At 35.1% G+C, this 14,736-nt stretch overlaps 1 pseudogene; it reads left to right on the top strand.

Moving 5' to 3' along the window:
* Positions 1-474: 474 nt before the first annotated feature.
* The window catches only part of LOC120179010, a 20,581-nt pseudogene continuing 6,319 nt past the window's right edge, over positions 475-14,736 (top strand).

Genomic DNA, 14,736 nt, shown 5'->3' with positions numbered 1-14,736 from the left:
ATAACTTTTTTTCAAATAATCATATATAAAATAAATATAATATATTAAAAAAATTACCTTACAACAAAAAATCGAAGGAATTGATGAAACAAATATAAAAGGAATTAATGTTGTGATTATTACGGTTGAATGAGTCTTATTTATATGCGATGGGAGAGTTTAAAGACCGAGATATTCATTACCAATAATGAAATGCTCAGATGGTTACCCGCGCCTTATTGGCGCATGTTAGATATATCAGAAAGGCGTGGATGACGATCCACGTCTGTCATTACTTGACGTCAGATCGGATGAAACCCCACAAAAGTACGGATGACGATTCGTTCCTTGTCAGAAAATGTACTAAATTAATAAATTTTGGCGAAACAGTATCTGATAGGTAATTATTTCATGTCATGGTAATTTTTCTGTAAAATCGACTATCTCCTTTATTTACTTTTGCTAAATAATTTTATTTTTTCATTTTTGACGAAACAAGTTCTTCTTAGTTCAAGCTGTGTCTAATCGGTGGTGCTTTAAAGATTTCAACTCAGAGCAAAAATCAAGGTTAGTTCTCAGTTCAAGCCAATCTAAATTTCTATTTGGGTTGTTTTTAGATTTGGGTTTTTGATTTTGGTACCAAAACTGTACGGATTAGTAGGTGAATAAAGTGGGAATTCTTCTTGTTTTTTGGGTTTTGATAAAATTTGATTATATGTATTATGTAGCTTATAAATATCATTTTTGGGTCACTTTTATCTGAGTTATTTGGGGTTGTTTTTGGTTGACTCAGTGAACGGAATTGAAGGAGTTTACTGTAAGAGGATAAACAGAAGAGATTTTTTTTGGATGATGATATGTTTGGCTGTGATTGATGGGCAGTAGAACGGTGAATAATGGTGTAGAAAATAATAGGAAAAACTCAGCAGCAATGCCGAGCTATGTTCCTGCAGTACCTACTTCGAATCCCAGGTTTTTCTTTCGATTTTATGCTGTTTATGAGCTTTTTTATTGCTTTTGTTCGAATTCATCGATCTGTTTCTACACTAGCTTTGTACTGGCTACATGTTTGTGTATTTGATTGTTGAGACATCTTTATTTTCTTGGTTATTGAACTTGTGATAAGGTGGAGTTGGTTGAGTGTAGGTATTTAACGAAGCGTTTAAGTGTGGTGTCAGTATCCGAAAAATTGAAGGAGGGAAGACTACGGTGATTTGGGTATGTCCTTAGGCGACTACCTTCGGATGCGGTCAGGAGGGTAGAGTCGATTACAGCCGACGGTGTTAGAAGGAGAGGACGACCAAGGAGAAAGTGGGTAGACTGCTTGAGATCTGATTTGAAGTATTTAGCCCTTACCGAGGACATGACCTCTGATAGGAAATTATGGAGACTTAAAGACCAGGATAGCCGAGTAGTGTGGGTTACAGCCATAGGGTGTAGCATCTCTGTCTTCTTTTTAATGCATTTGTAGTAATTTCCATGATTTCTATTTATACGTTTCTGTCATTGGAATTTATGAAGGCTTAGAACTAGGGTAGCGGATTAGTGTTGTCTTAGTTTATGTTTTAAATCCATTTGATTTTATTCCTTCTCGTAACTTGCTATCGATGACTTCTGCATATTCTTCTCTTCATGTTTCCTCTTTTTCAATTTAGTCGGGTTTTACGTTTTCTGTCTATATGCAGATTTTTTTTTACGCAGGGATTTATTTGCAGGGAATACTTCCCATTACAGACGCGCATATGAAGACTGCATAAGAAGACTGTACAACTATGTATTTATTTATTTATACATGCATTGTATTTTATCTTTATTTTTAATTTTCTAATTGCCGGAGGTCTTTCACGGAAGCTGTCGTAACCGGTTTTCGTCCGGGCACGAAATATTATTTTTGGCGGGGAAATTGATGTGAATAAATGGTTTTGAAAAATAATTTGAGAGTCGCCATCGGCCTGTTGGGTCAGGTAGGTCGAATACCTAAAAATTATTTTTAAAAGAGTTTTAAGAAAACACTAATAAAAAATGAACTGATCTGCGTTTATAACCAAAAATTCATTCTTTTTAATAATAAAAAGGGATTCGTGGTCGGTTACGTTTAGGGAAGGATTAGCACCCCTACAACGCCCAAAATTGGTACTTTTTAATTATAAATTGTCTCTATTATTAAAATTTAAAAATTCAAAATATATTTAATTTTTAATCTTATTATTTCAAAATTATATAAAATATATTTATTTATTTAAAAATATCAGAAAAGAACTTCTAGGTGCCTTAAGACAGCTCTTTTCTTTGATATTGATAAATATTGATTTAAATAATATTGTTTAATTTTTAATTTTAAAATATCAGAATAGGACATCCAGTTGTATTAAGACTGTCCTTTTCTTCGATATTAAAAATAAATAAATATTTAAAAAATTACTATTTATTATATATATTTATGAATATATATATAAAAATATTTAACAATATAATAAAAGAAAAATACTACTAAAACAATATATTTAAAAACAATAAAATAAATGAAAACATATAAAATAACTGACTAAATTATAGTAAAAATAAAATCAAAAATCTAATTCATAATTAATCAAAATTATAGGGATTAAACATGCTATTTTCTTATTTAATAATTTAGTGACTAAAATATAAAGTTTACAAGTTCGGAGGACTGCGGACGGTGTTTAACTATTTTATAATTACGCGCATAGTTCTTCCCGAAACGACGTCGTTCGGGAAGGACTATAAAAGTCCAAAACCGGCTGGCCCGAAGGGCCAGCTTCATTTCATCATTTTCCTTCTCTCTCTCTTCTCTGAGAGAGAGAATTTTCTCTCGCTTCTCTCTAAAACAGAGAGAAGCCCAGCCGGCCGGCAGCCGTTAGCCGGCGTTCGTCCGCCGTCAACCACCGCCGTCGGCCACCGTCTTCGGTGGCCGGATTTTTTTTTTTTACATCTAAATGTATATCGGACCGTCCTAATGACGGTTCCGATGTTTTTTTCCGTTAAACAGCTCCCAATCGGAGCAAATCTAAAAGAATACCTTCGGCTTTTCGAAGGTTTTGGTGAGATCTGACGTTTGGCCTCCTCGGTAAGTCTTTCTCCTCCTTTTTCTTCTGTTTTTGGTTGCTGGATGTTTGACTGAGATCGTTGGTTTAGTAGGTTTTTTTTTTCTCTGTTTTTTTTCTTTCTTCGATTCTGTCTCTCCCTTTTTTTTTTTCTGTCTCTCCCTTTTTTTCAGGTTGGGGTGGTGGCTTTTATAGCCACCACCGGTGTGGCTGTCGGACCGGTCCGATGAGGGGGTCTCGGTGAGTCACCGGACTACCAGTGGTGACTCACCCCGTAGCCATGGCGTGGACGGCTGGTGTTCTAGCTTCTGGAGTCTTCGGTTGAGACGTGGCAGCAGCGGAGGCGGCGAGATAGCAGCGGCAGCCGCGTGTCCCTAGGGTATCAGACCCTAGGGTTTCCATCTGGGGCAATCTGGACCGTTGGATCTCTCAGATCCAACGGCTGTGATGAGGCGGCCGGCTAGATTAGGGTTAGGAAACCCTAACTGGAACCCCAAATGTTTAGGGTTTCTGGTTTGATTTGGACCGGTTCTGGTTTGTTTGTAACTGGGCCGGTCCAGTTGTAATTGGTCTGTAATTATTTATTTATATATATTTATTTAATATATATTTAATAATAATAATAATAATGATAATAATAATAATAATAATAATAATAGTAATAATAATAATAATAATAATAATAATAATAATAATAATAATAATAATAATAATAATAAAAAAAAAAATTAGTATCTTCAGCTGCCCCTCTTTGCTCATTCTTGTGTTAACAAGAATAGGGCAAAGATGAAAAGATAAAAAAAAAATTTATCCATTTGACTTTACTTTGATCATAAGGGAGATATTGAATAAATTCTTTTCTCTCTCCAGATGAGTTCTTCTTATTATGAACTTTCTGCTGGGGATGATGATGACCTCCTTTCTGTGATAGAGTCATTCAAAAGGTTGAATAAGCTCTTGATGAGTTCTTCTCATTATGAACTTTCTCTAGAAAGGCTGATGCTAATCTATCTCCTTCTGTGATAGAGTCATTCAAAAGGTTGAATAAATTCTTCTTATTATGAACTTCTTCTTTCTTCTTCAGATGAGTTCTTCTCATTATGAACTTCTCTGGAAAAGATAATCCATCAATTGATGAATTCAGGTAAAAAGTTGAACAAATTCTTCTCATTATGAACTTCTTCTTCCTTCTTCAGATGAGTTCTTCTCATTATGAACTTTCTCTGGAAAAGTTGATCCATCAAATGATGAATTCAGGTAAAAGGTTGAACAAATTCTTCTCATTATGAACTTCTTCTTCCTTCTTCAGATGAGTTCTTCTCATTATGAACTTTCTCTGGAAAAGATGATCCATCAAATGATGAATTCAGGTAAAAGGTTGAACAAATTCTTCTCATTATGAACTTCTTCTTCCTTCTTCAGATGAGTTCTTCTCATTATGAACTTTCTCTGGAAAAGCTGATCCATCAAGTGATGGATTTGAGCAAAGGTTGAACAAATTCTTCTTATTGTGAACTTCTTCTTCCTTCTTCAGATGAGTTCTTCTCATTGTGAACTTTCTCTGGAAAAGATAATCCATCAATTTGATGAATTCAGGTAAAAGGTTGAACAAGTTCTTCTCATTATGAACTTCTTCTTCCTTCTTCAGATGAGTTCTTCTCATTATGAACTTTCTCTGGAAAAAATAATTCATCAAGTGATGAATTCAGGGAAAAGGTTGAACAAATTCTTCTCATTATGAATTTCTTCTTCCTTCTTCAGATGAGTTCTTCTCATTATGAACTTTAACTGGCACTGCTGATCCACCGGGTGATGAATTTAAGCAAAAAGTTGAACAAGTTCTTCTCATTATGAACTTCTTCTTCCTTCTTCAGATGAGTTCTTCTCATTATGAACTCTAACTCTGGAAATGCTGATCCATCGAATGATAGATTTGAGCAAAATGTTGAATAAATTCTTCTCATTATGAATTTCTTCTTCCTTCTTCAGATGAGTTCTTCTTATTATGAACTTCCTCTGGAAAACTGAATCATCGAATGATGAATTCAAGCGAAAAGTTGAACAAGTTCTTCTCATTATGAACTTCTTCTTCTTTCTTCAGATGAGTTCTTCTCATTATGAACTCGAACTGGTAATGCTGATCCATCGAATGATGGATTTGAATCTTTGCTAAAATCTTTGAAATTCCTGTCAAATTTTAACATGGATGAGAATGAATGAAAATGCACCTATTTTTGCAAATGCCTAAATATGATGCATGAATGTTTATGCAATCTTCATTTGACTTTAAAATGGAGAACTTGGTCTTCCTTCACTTTATCATTTATTGCCAGGGTTATCTCTGGATATCAGTTTAGAAACTTATGCTATCAAGCTTGCATTTCTGCAGAATCTTCTGATCAACTTGTATCTTGGCGTCTTCTTTGCTTCATGAAAGTGTCAGAAGAAATGTTTCATTTGTGGAACTCTTGCTGTAGTCAAAATTATGACCCTGATGTCACATTTTATCTTGGATAAAACCAACTTTATTTGTTTGGACTTGTGTAGAAATCCCATAAAGTTTTTATCTTTGAAAAGAGAATCTGTCATCTTTTAAAAAGAGAATCTATCATCTTTGAAGAGTGTAGATGTAGATATGCCTGACTCGGCAGGGATTAATTAGGAGAGTAGAGTCTGTTCTGATTTGATTCTTGAAACATATCACAAGGAAGATTTATTTCAATTCCTTTCATGTCTCCACATCTAATTGGATCTCGAACAAAGCAACTCAAACCATATCATGTAAAGATGTTTAACAACAACCTATTGTTTGATCTTAGTTAGCTCCAATAGTTTCTTGTTGTTAAAATTTCAGCTTCCCTTCTGTGGAAAGAAATCTTCATCATATCTCATTTATAACCTTGGGGTTGAAGAAGACATGCTTTATCTTGGATCAATAAAGGAAAACCATATGAAAACAACACTGGTTCAACACCATAATCACTGGTTCGTAAAACATTTGACAACACATTCATCATCTCATGTGGCTTCTGCTTGGATTACTGGTCAAGAAAATTCTTTGCACAGTGTTTAAAACTTTTGTATGATGTCACAAGACCATTTGAGAAATAAAACTCCATGGGGATTCAAGTGTGATGTTGGTATGACCAAAAAGTTGGTCAATTTCTCAAGATATGCTAGTGTTGAATTGAATAGGAGACACTAACTGATCTTGATATCATATTGGGCAAAGACAAATGTGATACTGATCACGTTTTCTTCTATAATGATCTTTGTAGGAAGTAGAAACACATCTACTGTAGGATCCATGTACAGAAAGAGGTTCACGAAATTCTTGCTGCTGGGGATGAGACGCTCATGATAAAACCCAAAATGGAAAATCAGTTTATCTTGGCTGGTAATGATGACCCCAGTAAATAAAGGAAAGGGTAATATAATTAAGTCGAGCTTCTCTCTTCAATGTTATCAATTAAGCAAAAACTGGTGTAAAAAACAGCTTCATAATCCCAGCAGTATGGTTGAAACAACTGCCAAAAATCTCAAAGAAATATTTTCAATTATCACTGATACAGAGAATGCAAAATTCAAAGCTGAGACCTTGAGGAACTGAACCCTGGATCGAGTAGTCTGCCTGGGGATCATCTTTATTCATGCAACCGTAATGTAGCTTAACAAAGAACATACTATCATGTGACATATGGTTAAGAAGATTAGGTATTTGAAAACATACTTGCTGAGTAAACATTTGTTCAACAACATGATCATAATGTAACTGCCTGATGAACGAAGCAATTATGTATAGTCAGCTCGACTGTCACTGTTTCACCATTTTCATTTTTTACACCTTTCTGTCTCATTGGAAATATTTGTTCAAGTCAATGATCTTGACACAGGATGTTGTGGGCCTTCAGCATGCCCCAACATTGGCTAATACAAGTGTTCAAAATGCATCAACAGTTCTGATTCTGATTGAAATGGGTTTTCAGCATGCCCCAGCATTTTGCTGATAAATATTCAGAATATTTTAACATTTCTGATTCTGATTGAAAAGGGTTTTCAACATGCCCCAACATTTGCTTCTTGTTAATCTGAGCCTTCAAAATGTCCCACATGGATCTGTCTGAAGGAACCTTTAAAATGCCCCAACAATTGCTGATACAGATGTTAAAAGTGTGCTCAACATTACTTCTTGTTGAGATGAGCCTCCAAGAATGCCCAAATATTCATATTGTTGTGAGCCTTCAAAATGCCCCAATATTCTAGTTCTGATTGAAAATGGACCCTCAAGATATCCCTCTAGATCTGTCTGATTCACTCTCAATGTTTATTTGACTGAAATGTAATGATCCCTACGAGGTCTAATTTTGACAGTGAATTGTTGTAGGTACTTGTAGCTTTATTCATGCCCCAAATCTGTTTATCTTGAATACTCTCATTCTGGTGTCACTAAACAGTAGTATTGTTAAGTAACTAGAGGAAATCTCTTCATGTTGTCACAAACTTAAGAAGTATTCAATCATTCCGACAGAAACGTCTGAGATATGTATCTTCTGAATGAGGTGACCATTTTCTGTATCTGGAGGGATTTAGTCAGACAGAGCAGTGAAAATAGTTTGGTAATCCGTTCCAAGCTGACACAGTGGCTTATCATCTTTCAGTGAAAGCCATCTCTGAAATATACTTTTCTGTGGGGAGAGAAACCAATTTATGCGAACAGTAATCTGATGCAATAGCAAGACTACATATACAGTGGTACAGGCTCATAAAAAATCCATACCCATGCAACATGTTGATTCTGATAACAACTCATCTGATTATGAAGCGATCTTTCAGGATGATTTCACAGATATTGATAGTTCTTCTGATATCGAGGAAATCATGAGTTCTGATTCTGATGAAGAGAGTAAACTGTTATATTTGACAAAAATGGGATTCTCAAAGGCTGAAGCTTCAATAACCATGGAGAGATGTGGTTCAGATTCATCAATTGCAGAATTGACATATTTTATATGTGCTGATCAAATGGCTAAGGTTACTGATGCAATTCTTATGGTAGAAGATAGGAAGCCATTATACAATGATCCCAATTACAAGCAAAGGCAAAACTTGGGTTATGATTTGTGAAAAAGGAAGAAGCAGAGGAAGCTTGAAAAGAAGCTTCTTAATGAAGATGATCATGCAGTTCATCTTTCAATTCCAATGATCGGTTCTGGGGTTCCTACCGAATCAGATCAGATAACTTAAAGAACACTTCCAGAAGATGCTATTGGGTCTCCTTATTTCTACTATGAGCAAATTCATCTTTCAAATCCAATGATTGGTTTTTGGGGTTCATACCAAATCAGATCAGATAACTCAAAGAACACTTCCAAAAGATGCTATTGAGCACATTTATCTTCCAAATTCAATGATTGGTTCTGTGGTTTCATACCAAACCAGATCAGATAACTCAAAGAACACTTCCAAAAGATGCTATTGGGTCTCCTTATTTCTACTATGAGCATATGGCACTTGTTCCAGTTAATGTTTGGACTGGAATATCACAGTACTTATTCGATGTAGAGCCAGAATTTGTAGATTCGAAGCATTTTCATGCTACTACACTGAAAAGGGCTATATTCATAATTCTGCCAATTGAGAACAGATTTTCTCTTATTCTGCTCCCTCCATGTGCTTATGCTTTTCCATTGACAAAGAAATGATAGCCTTCATGGGATCCAAGAACAAAGTTGAACTGTTTATAAACATGTACAGGAAGTGCCAAATTGACAGAAAGGATCTGTAAGGCTCTTGAAGCTTATGACAATGAGCCACCTTCGAGTGTCCAGAAGTATGTTCTTGATGAGTGCTGAAAATGGAATCTGGTATGGGTTGAAAAGAATAAAATTGTTCCACTTGAATCTGATGAGGTGGAAATGCTTCTAGGTTTCCCTAAAAACCATACACAAGGATCTGTATAGAGACATGTTCCATGGTGGTATCAATGTCCTGTCTCTTTTCTCTGGGATCAATGATGCAGAAGTTTCCTTTTACTGTCTTGGCATATTTTTGAAAACAGATGTGCAAGAACTGAATGATGATCGGTTGGAGCAATTGATGAGTAGTTTTGTCGAATTCGACCTTGTTGTAAATGGCATCCAGCGTAACAACCTTACTGGAAGCAATAAACATCATTGTGATGGGCTTGAAGATTTTTGTTGGTGCATTTACTTGCAATGATTGCTACAACAAACTGTCTCTTCTGCTGCTTCAATATATCCCACTCTTTTCGAATTATGGAACGGTTTAGTTGACAGTAAAATTTGTCATCTTCAACTTTTGGAATCCTGTAACCAATGTTACCCTATATAAAAGGCCTATAAAGGTAGATTCTGTTCCAATGTCTTATTTTGTGCCATAAGTCCTCAAATTCAAATTCAGCAATCTTCTGAAGGACATAATGAATATCATCTTGACAAAGAAAATGATCAGCATAGAAGAAGTAGCAATGATGTATCAAGACTTAAGCCAGCATCACGGTATAACCAGAGTGTAGGTAGTGACTTGTTCATGGCTTTATGATGTAATCTTCTAGAGAACATGAATTGATGGTTGGGGAAAATAATCTTTCTGGTGATGCTTATCGCCCTCAGCATGAGATAAACGATAATCTTTCTTGATGAATTGCTAATGTCATAGGAGAGTGTCACAAGTTCAATTCTCCAGACTTTCTGGCTTCTTGGACCACTTGTCTTCAAAAATGTGAAGCGCTTCATTCTTCTGGCTTTGTTCATTCTTTTTCTACAACAGAGGTAGAATAAGCAACAATTGCTTTAAGGACCTTCCTCATTTGAGACTGTACTGTTTGAAAATGTTTTTTCTCCTTTCATTATTGAAGAATGAAAGAATTTTGTAGAATGTTGCCTATCATAGGTCCACAATAAAATCAAATCATAAACAATGAGTTTAATAAATATCCAATAAATTAACTACACTTTTAAATCATTCGAAAATCATAGTCCTATGGTAAGTGTCAAAATTATTGACTGATTTGAGGTGTAGGTTGATTCTGGTATAGTAAGGTCTCTCAGGTTTTCAGGTTAGTCCAGCATATATGTCTCTTTGGGCTTCCATTAACTTGAAGAAATGGTTGTTATGCTCATCTTGTAGAGATACTTCTTGATTCCAGAATCTCAGGAACGTCTTTGGGATGTGTGGTGCTTCATTTAAGAGCTTAAGATCATCTCTTATGTCGTTGTTGCACCATTCATTATTCGAGCCGCCCTTTTTTTAGGTTTTCAACTCGAATCCTCCTTTGGTTTCAAGATGTTATTTAAAAATTTACATCTTGAACCCCCCCTTTATCATTTTTCATATCATGCATTAAAGATTTTAAAAAACAATTTTTGCAAATAAAAATCAATCTTGGAAGGCGGAATGAATTCTAAAGATATCATCTTTTACTTAGAAATCCATGTATGATTAGAATGGACTTTTCAGGTACGTAACGTAGGCCATGGCTTATGGTTACGAAAGAAATGAATAAAAGGCCCAAATAAGTGTTTAAGGGTGATCAAACCAAGGGTCAATTCATTCTGATGCCATCAATCTTGCCTTGCTTCACTTGGATCTGCTTTGTTGGGGATTTTTCCATCATCTGGATCCCTCTAGACTGCCAAATTTCGGATTCATTTCCAATTTCATATCTTCAGCATTTCTTGCTCTTCTTGTTCGTACTTGATCAACCTTGTAACGTGAGGCTCAATAAATTACCCATCTTGATTCAATTTTCCTTCTTCTTTTTCCTTTTTGTTTTTTTTTCATTTCTATTTTTTTCGTTGTTAGATGAGTATAATACTTCAACTGCTTTGAGCACCTCCTTTTTCTTTTGCATTTTTGGAGGTTTTCCATTATTCTTGATTGGATTGATCTTCAAGCACTCTGTATTTGACATACTTTGTAGTTCAAAACTTTCATGACTTCATGGAAACTTGTCTTCGAAAATAAAACTGTATTGACAATCTTTATTCTTGTGAGCCAATATCCTTTACCTTGCCCTCCAATGTAGAGGGTGATCCTTGGTTAGGGTTGAATTAGAAGAAAAATTATTCAGGCTCAAATGGGGACAACAAAGGATATATATATATATATTAAAGAATAAAGGAAACAATGCCGTTCATCATCTCATACACAGAAACCTTTGTAAAAAGAGGTATCCACAGGGGGATGAATATTCAAGATTAACTTTATTTACATGAAAAAAATGTAATTAATGCATGATATATTTATTTCAATCAATCACTTTCCCCTTCTTTTTTGAGTATGCCCTAATCACTCGAAATTATCATCAATGAGTTGGTCCCTGATGCCTCATCTCGTCTCTTCTTGTAGTAAGATTCACGAATAGTTGAAAGTTTGGTTCTTTTGAAGTCTTTTGGTTTATGATGGTTTTGTGTTTGGAAGGATAAATGTGTGACTCTTAAAGTCATGTATATGGTGGAAGGGGTAATATCATAAACCAATCGACTCTACCCGAGAAGGTAAACATCTAGAGTTTGTGTCTCAAAAACAGGTAGAGACATTTCTTCAGAATCTCAGATAAATGTAGTGTCAGGATTTAGTTTTGGTAAGGGTCAAGTAGTTGGTATTGGACGGGATATTGAAGATATAATTTTACCACTTGCTAATAGATCTATAACTTTTGAAAAATTAAAAGAATATTTAATCTACTTGATACTCAATAATCTCAAGATTAAAATTTGATTCCTTGCTCATAACCATAAAAGCAACATAATATTTATTTATTGCACAAAAGGCGGAGAAAAGAACAAAAAACATATTCAAACAAGATGTTGAAAATATAAAGGTACTACAGTGGTAGATATCAACTTCCACTTGTTTATGCATCATTATTCCTCTATTGTTGGGTGTGTACTTGGCCCAGGATTTTTATCTTTATTTGCCCCCTATTTCTTGATCGTTTCTTGTGTCAAGACTCCCTTGTCAACGAGCGTCTCTATTTCCTTTAACAGTGACCAATCAATTCCCTGTTGAATGTCCAGATACTCTCAAGTGAAAATTACAGAAGCTATTTTGATCATAGTAATGGGCATAAGGCTTTAGTGACACCTTCACCAATCTTGGTGTAATGTAGTGACCTTTAACCAAATGAGGGTACAAGTCTGAGATAGATTCTTGAAACACCTTCAGAGTTTTTCTCACTCGCGAGGCTATCACTTTCTTTGATCATTCTGACCGAATGAATGCTCTCATGTTATCGAGGGGGTTCTGAATACTCATTTCAGCTATAACTGGGGTAGTATTAACCAGACTCCTTAAGTTTCCCCTTGCCTTACTGGTTTTCGGAAAATCTGATATAGGTATCTGAGGTGTCTTCTGGGTTATATCTGCCTCATTCTTTCTTAGACCTATAGGCCAATCTCGAATTACATCCATGGGAGCCTTTTGATTTCTTTTCCCATTTTCTTTACAGGATTTGGTCACATTAGTCTCTGTTGCAACCATGGTTTCTGAACATTGAATTTTAACCCCTTCTTTTATCTTACATTTTTGAATTGCTTGCTCTAAAGGGTCTTGGAAATTTCCCTTAAGGTTACCAGGAACCTTAGCTGAACAATTTGGAATTCCAGTCTGATTTATCCAAGGAACTTCCTTATAGGTCAAATTCTCATTTGGAGGCCACTGTGATTGATCAAGTTGTGGAGTAATTGATTTGGCTGATAGTATTTTTGGATGCAATTTTTCACTCGAACAGTGGAAGGGAGGAAATTGAAATCCCTGCACATTCTTTTTCTTCTTGATCACTCTATAAGGTTTAGCACCATGTTTAACTAAATAAGACCTCACTGTATTAACCCCAGCTTCTTTCTTGACTTTAGTATTGTCAGAGCCTCTTATCTTGCCATTCTTGATAGCCATTTCGATGATTTCTCCCCTTATGATGATGTCAGAGAAATTATTAGGGACAACCCCTATCATATGATTAACATAAGGAAATTTTAATGTACTGATGAACAAAGTAGTGAACTCTTTTTCAGTCAATGGTGAATGTACTTGAGAAGCAACGTCTTTCCATCGTTGTGAATATTGTCGAAAGCTTTCATTGCACTTCATATTCATGCTTTGCAACATTGTTCGATCAGGGGCCATATCAGTCATGTGCTTGTATTGACCCAAAAAAGCTTGAGCTAAATCCCTCCAAGAACGTATTTGAGTACGTTTTAGCTGATTATACCATCTGGATGCAGACCCAGATAAACTGTCTTGGAAACAGTGGATCAACAACTTTTCATTCTCTACATAGCCAGCCATACGACAACAATACATAGTGATATGATATAAAGGGCATGTGGTCCCATTATACTTCTCAAAATCTGGAACCTTGAACTTTGGTGGAATAACCAGGCCAGGGACCAAACTTAGTTCTTTGGCATCAAACTCATAAAATGACTCAACTGTCTCTATAGATTTTATCACCTATTCTATATTTTCCAGTCGTTGAGTGAATTTTTCCTTCTCAACCGATTTGTTTAGATCAAGGACCTTATTACAAAATTCATCAGGCTTCAACTCAGAAGTAGTAGGACAATCAGTGGGGAATGATGCTCCAGCTTGATATGATGAGTTCTTAACAGCAAAGTAAATTGGTGATTGAATTTCCTGGGGTACAGAGGTGAATTCAGGAATATGAACAGGTGTAATACCCAAAGGATTTGTGGAGTTTTCAACAAGACTCTTTCTAGCAGTCAAATGTTTATCAATCATTTCTTTCATATTGTTCAGTAGATCGATCTGAGAATTAGCTTCGATTTGTGCCAACTTGCTCCTCAATTGTATTTCTTTATGCTTTATCTCAAATTTGGCTAGCCTATCTTCAGTTTCTTTAGACATTTTTCTTGTATCGTGCTGAGCGTTCTTGCTTCAAGGAAAAACCAAGATCACTTCATTTGGAATCCTTATTTTAATGAATGAATGTTTTAATGTATTATGAAAAAAATGCAAATGCCAAATGCAAATGTAAATATGTGAATGTAATAACAAGAATACAAATTGTGCAGTACAAATGCAAAGATGCCAAATGTAAATATGCAAATGTAAAAATGTAAATGTAAATTATTTAAAATACCAGAATAGGACATCCAGTTATATTAAGACTGCCCTTTTCTTTGATATTAAAAATAAATAAACATTATTATTTAATTAAATATGTTTTAATGCATGATGTAAATTTAAAAATGTAAATGTAAATACAAACGTAAAAATGTACAAATGCAAAATACAAATGCATGTATGAAAAGGTGTTACTCAAGAGTGATCATCTTAGAACAGATTTCATTGAACGCAAACGTTTCGGTACATCAAACAAAACTTTACATATAGGGATATATTTCATTCCTAACTTCTCCAAATCCAAATTAGTCTATCAGCTTAAGGGATATATTGTTTGTCTGGACTGCAACTTCTTCCATGACATTCTCCTTCATCTTCTGTGTCACTTCTCGGAGTTGCTCATTTTCCCTTGTAAGAGAACTTTTCTGTCCAAGAAGCTCTTGAACAATATCTTCATATATGTTGCAGTTCTTTTTCAGCTTGGTGACCCCTGTTATCCATTCTTCTGGGGTACTTCCTAGGCCAGCATTTTGAAAGGCTTGACTGATCTTCTGAAAATCTTCATGCATGGTTTTCATTTCTG

The sequence above is a fragment of the Hibiscus syriacus genome, unplaced genomic scaffold (genome assembly GCF_006381635.1).
Source record: "Hibiscus syriacus cultivar Baekdansim isolate YM2019G1 unplaced genomic scaffold, ASM638163v2 tig00112395_pilon, whole genome shotgun sequence".
Taxonomy (NCBI): domain Eukaryota; kingdom Viridiplantae; phylum Streptophyta; class Magnoliopsida; order Malvales; family Malvaceae; genus Hibiscus; species Hibiscus syriacus.
The sequence above is the reverse complement of the archived record's forward strand: the minus strand, read 5'-3'. Positions and strand labels throughout refer to the sequence as shown.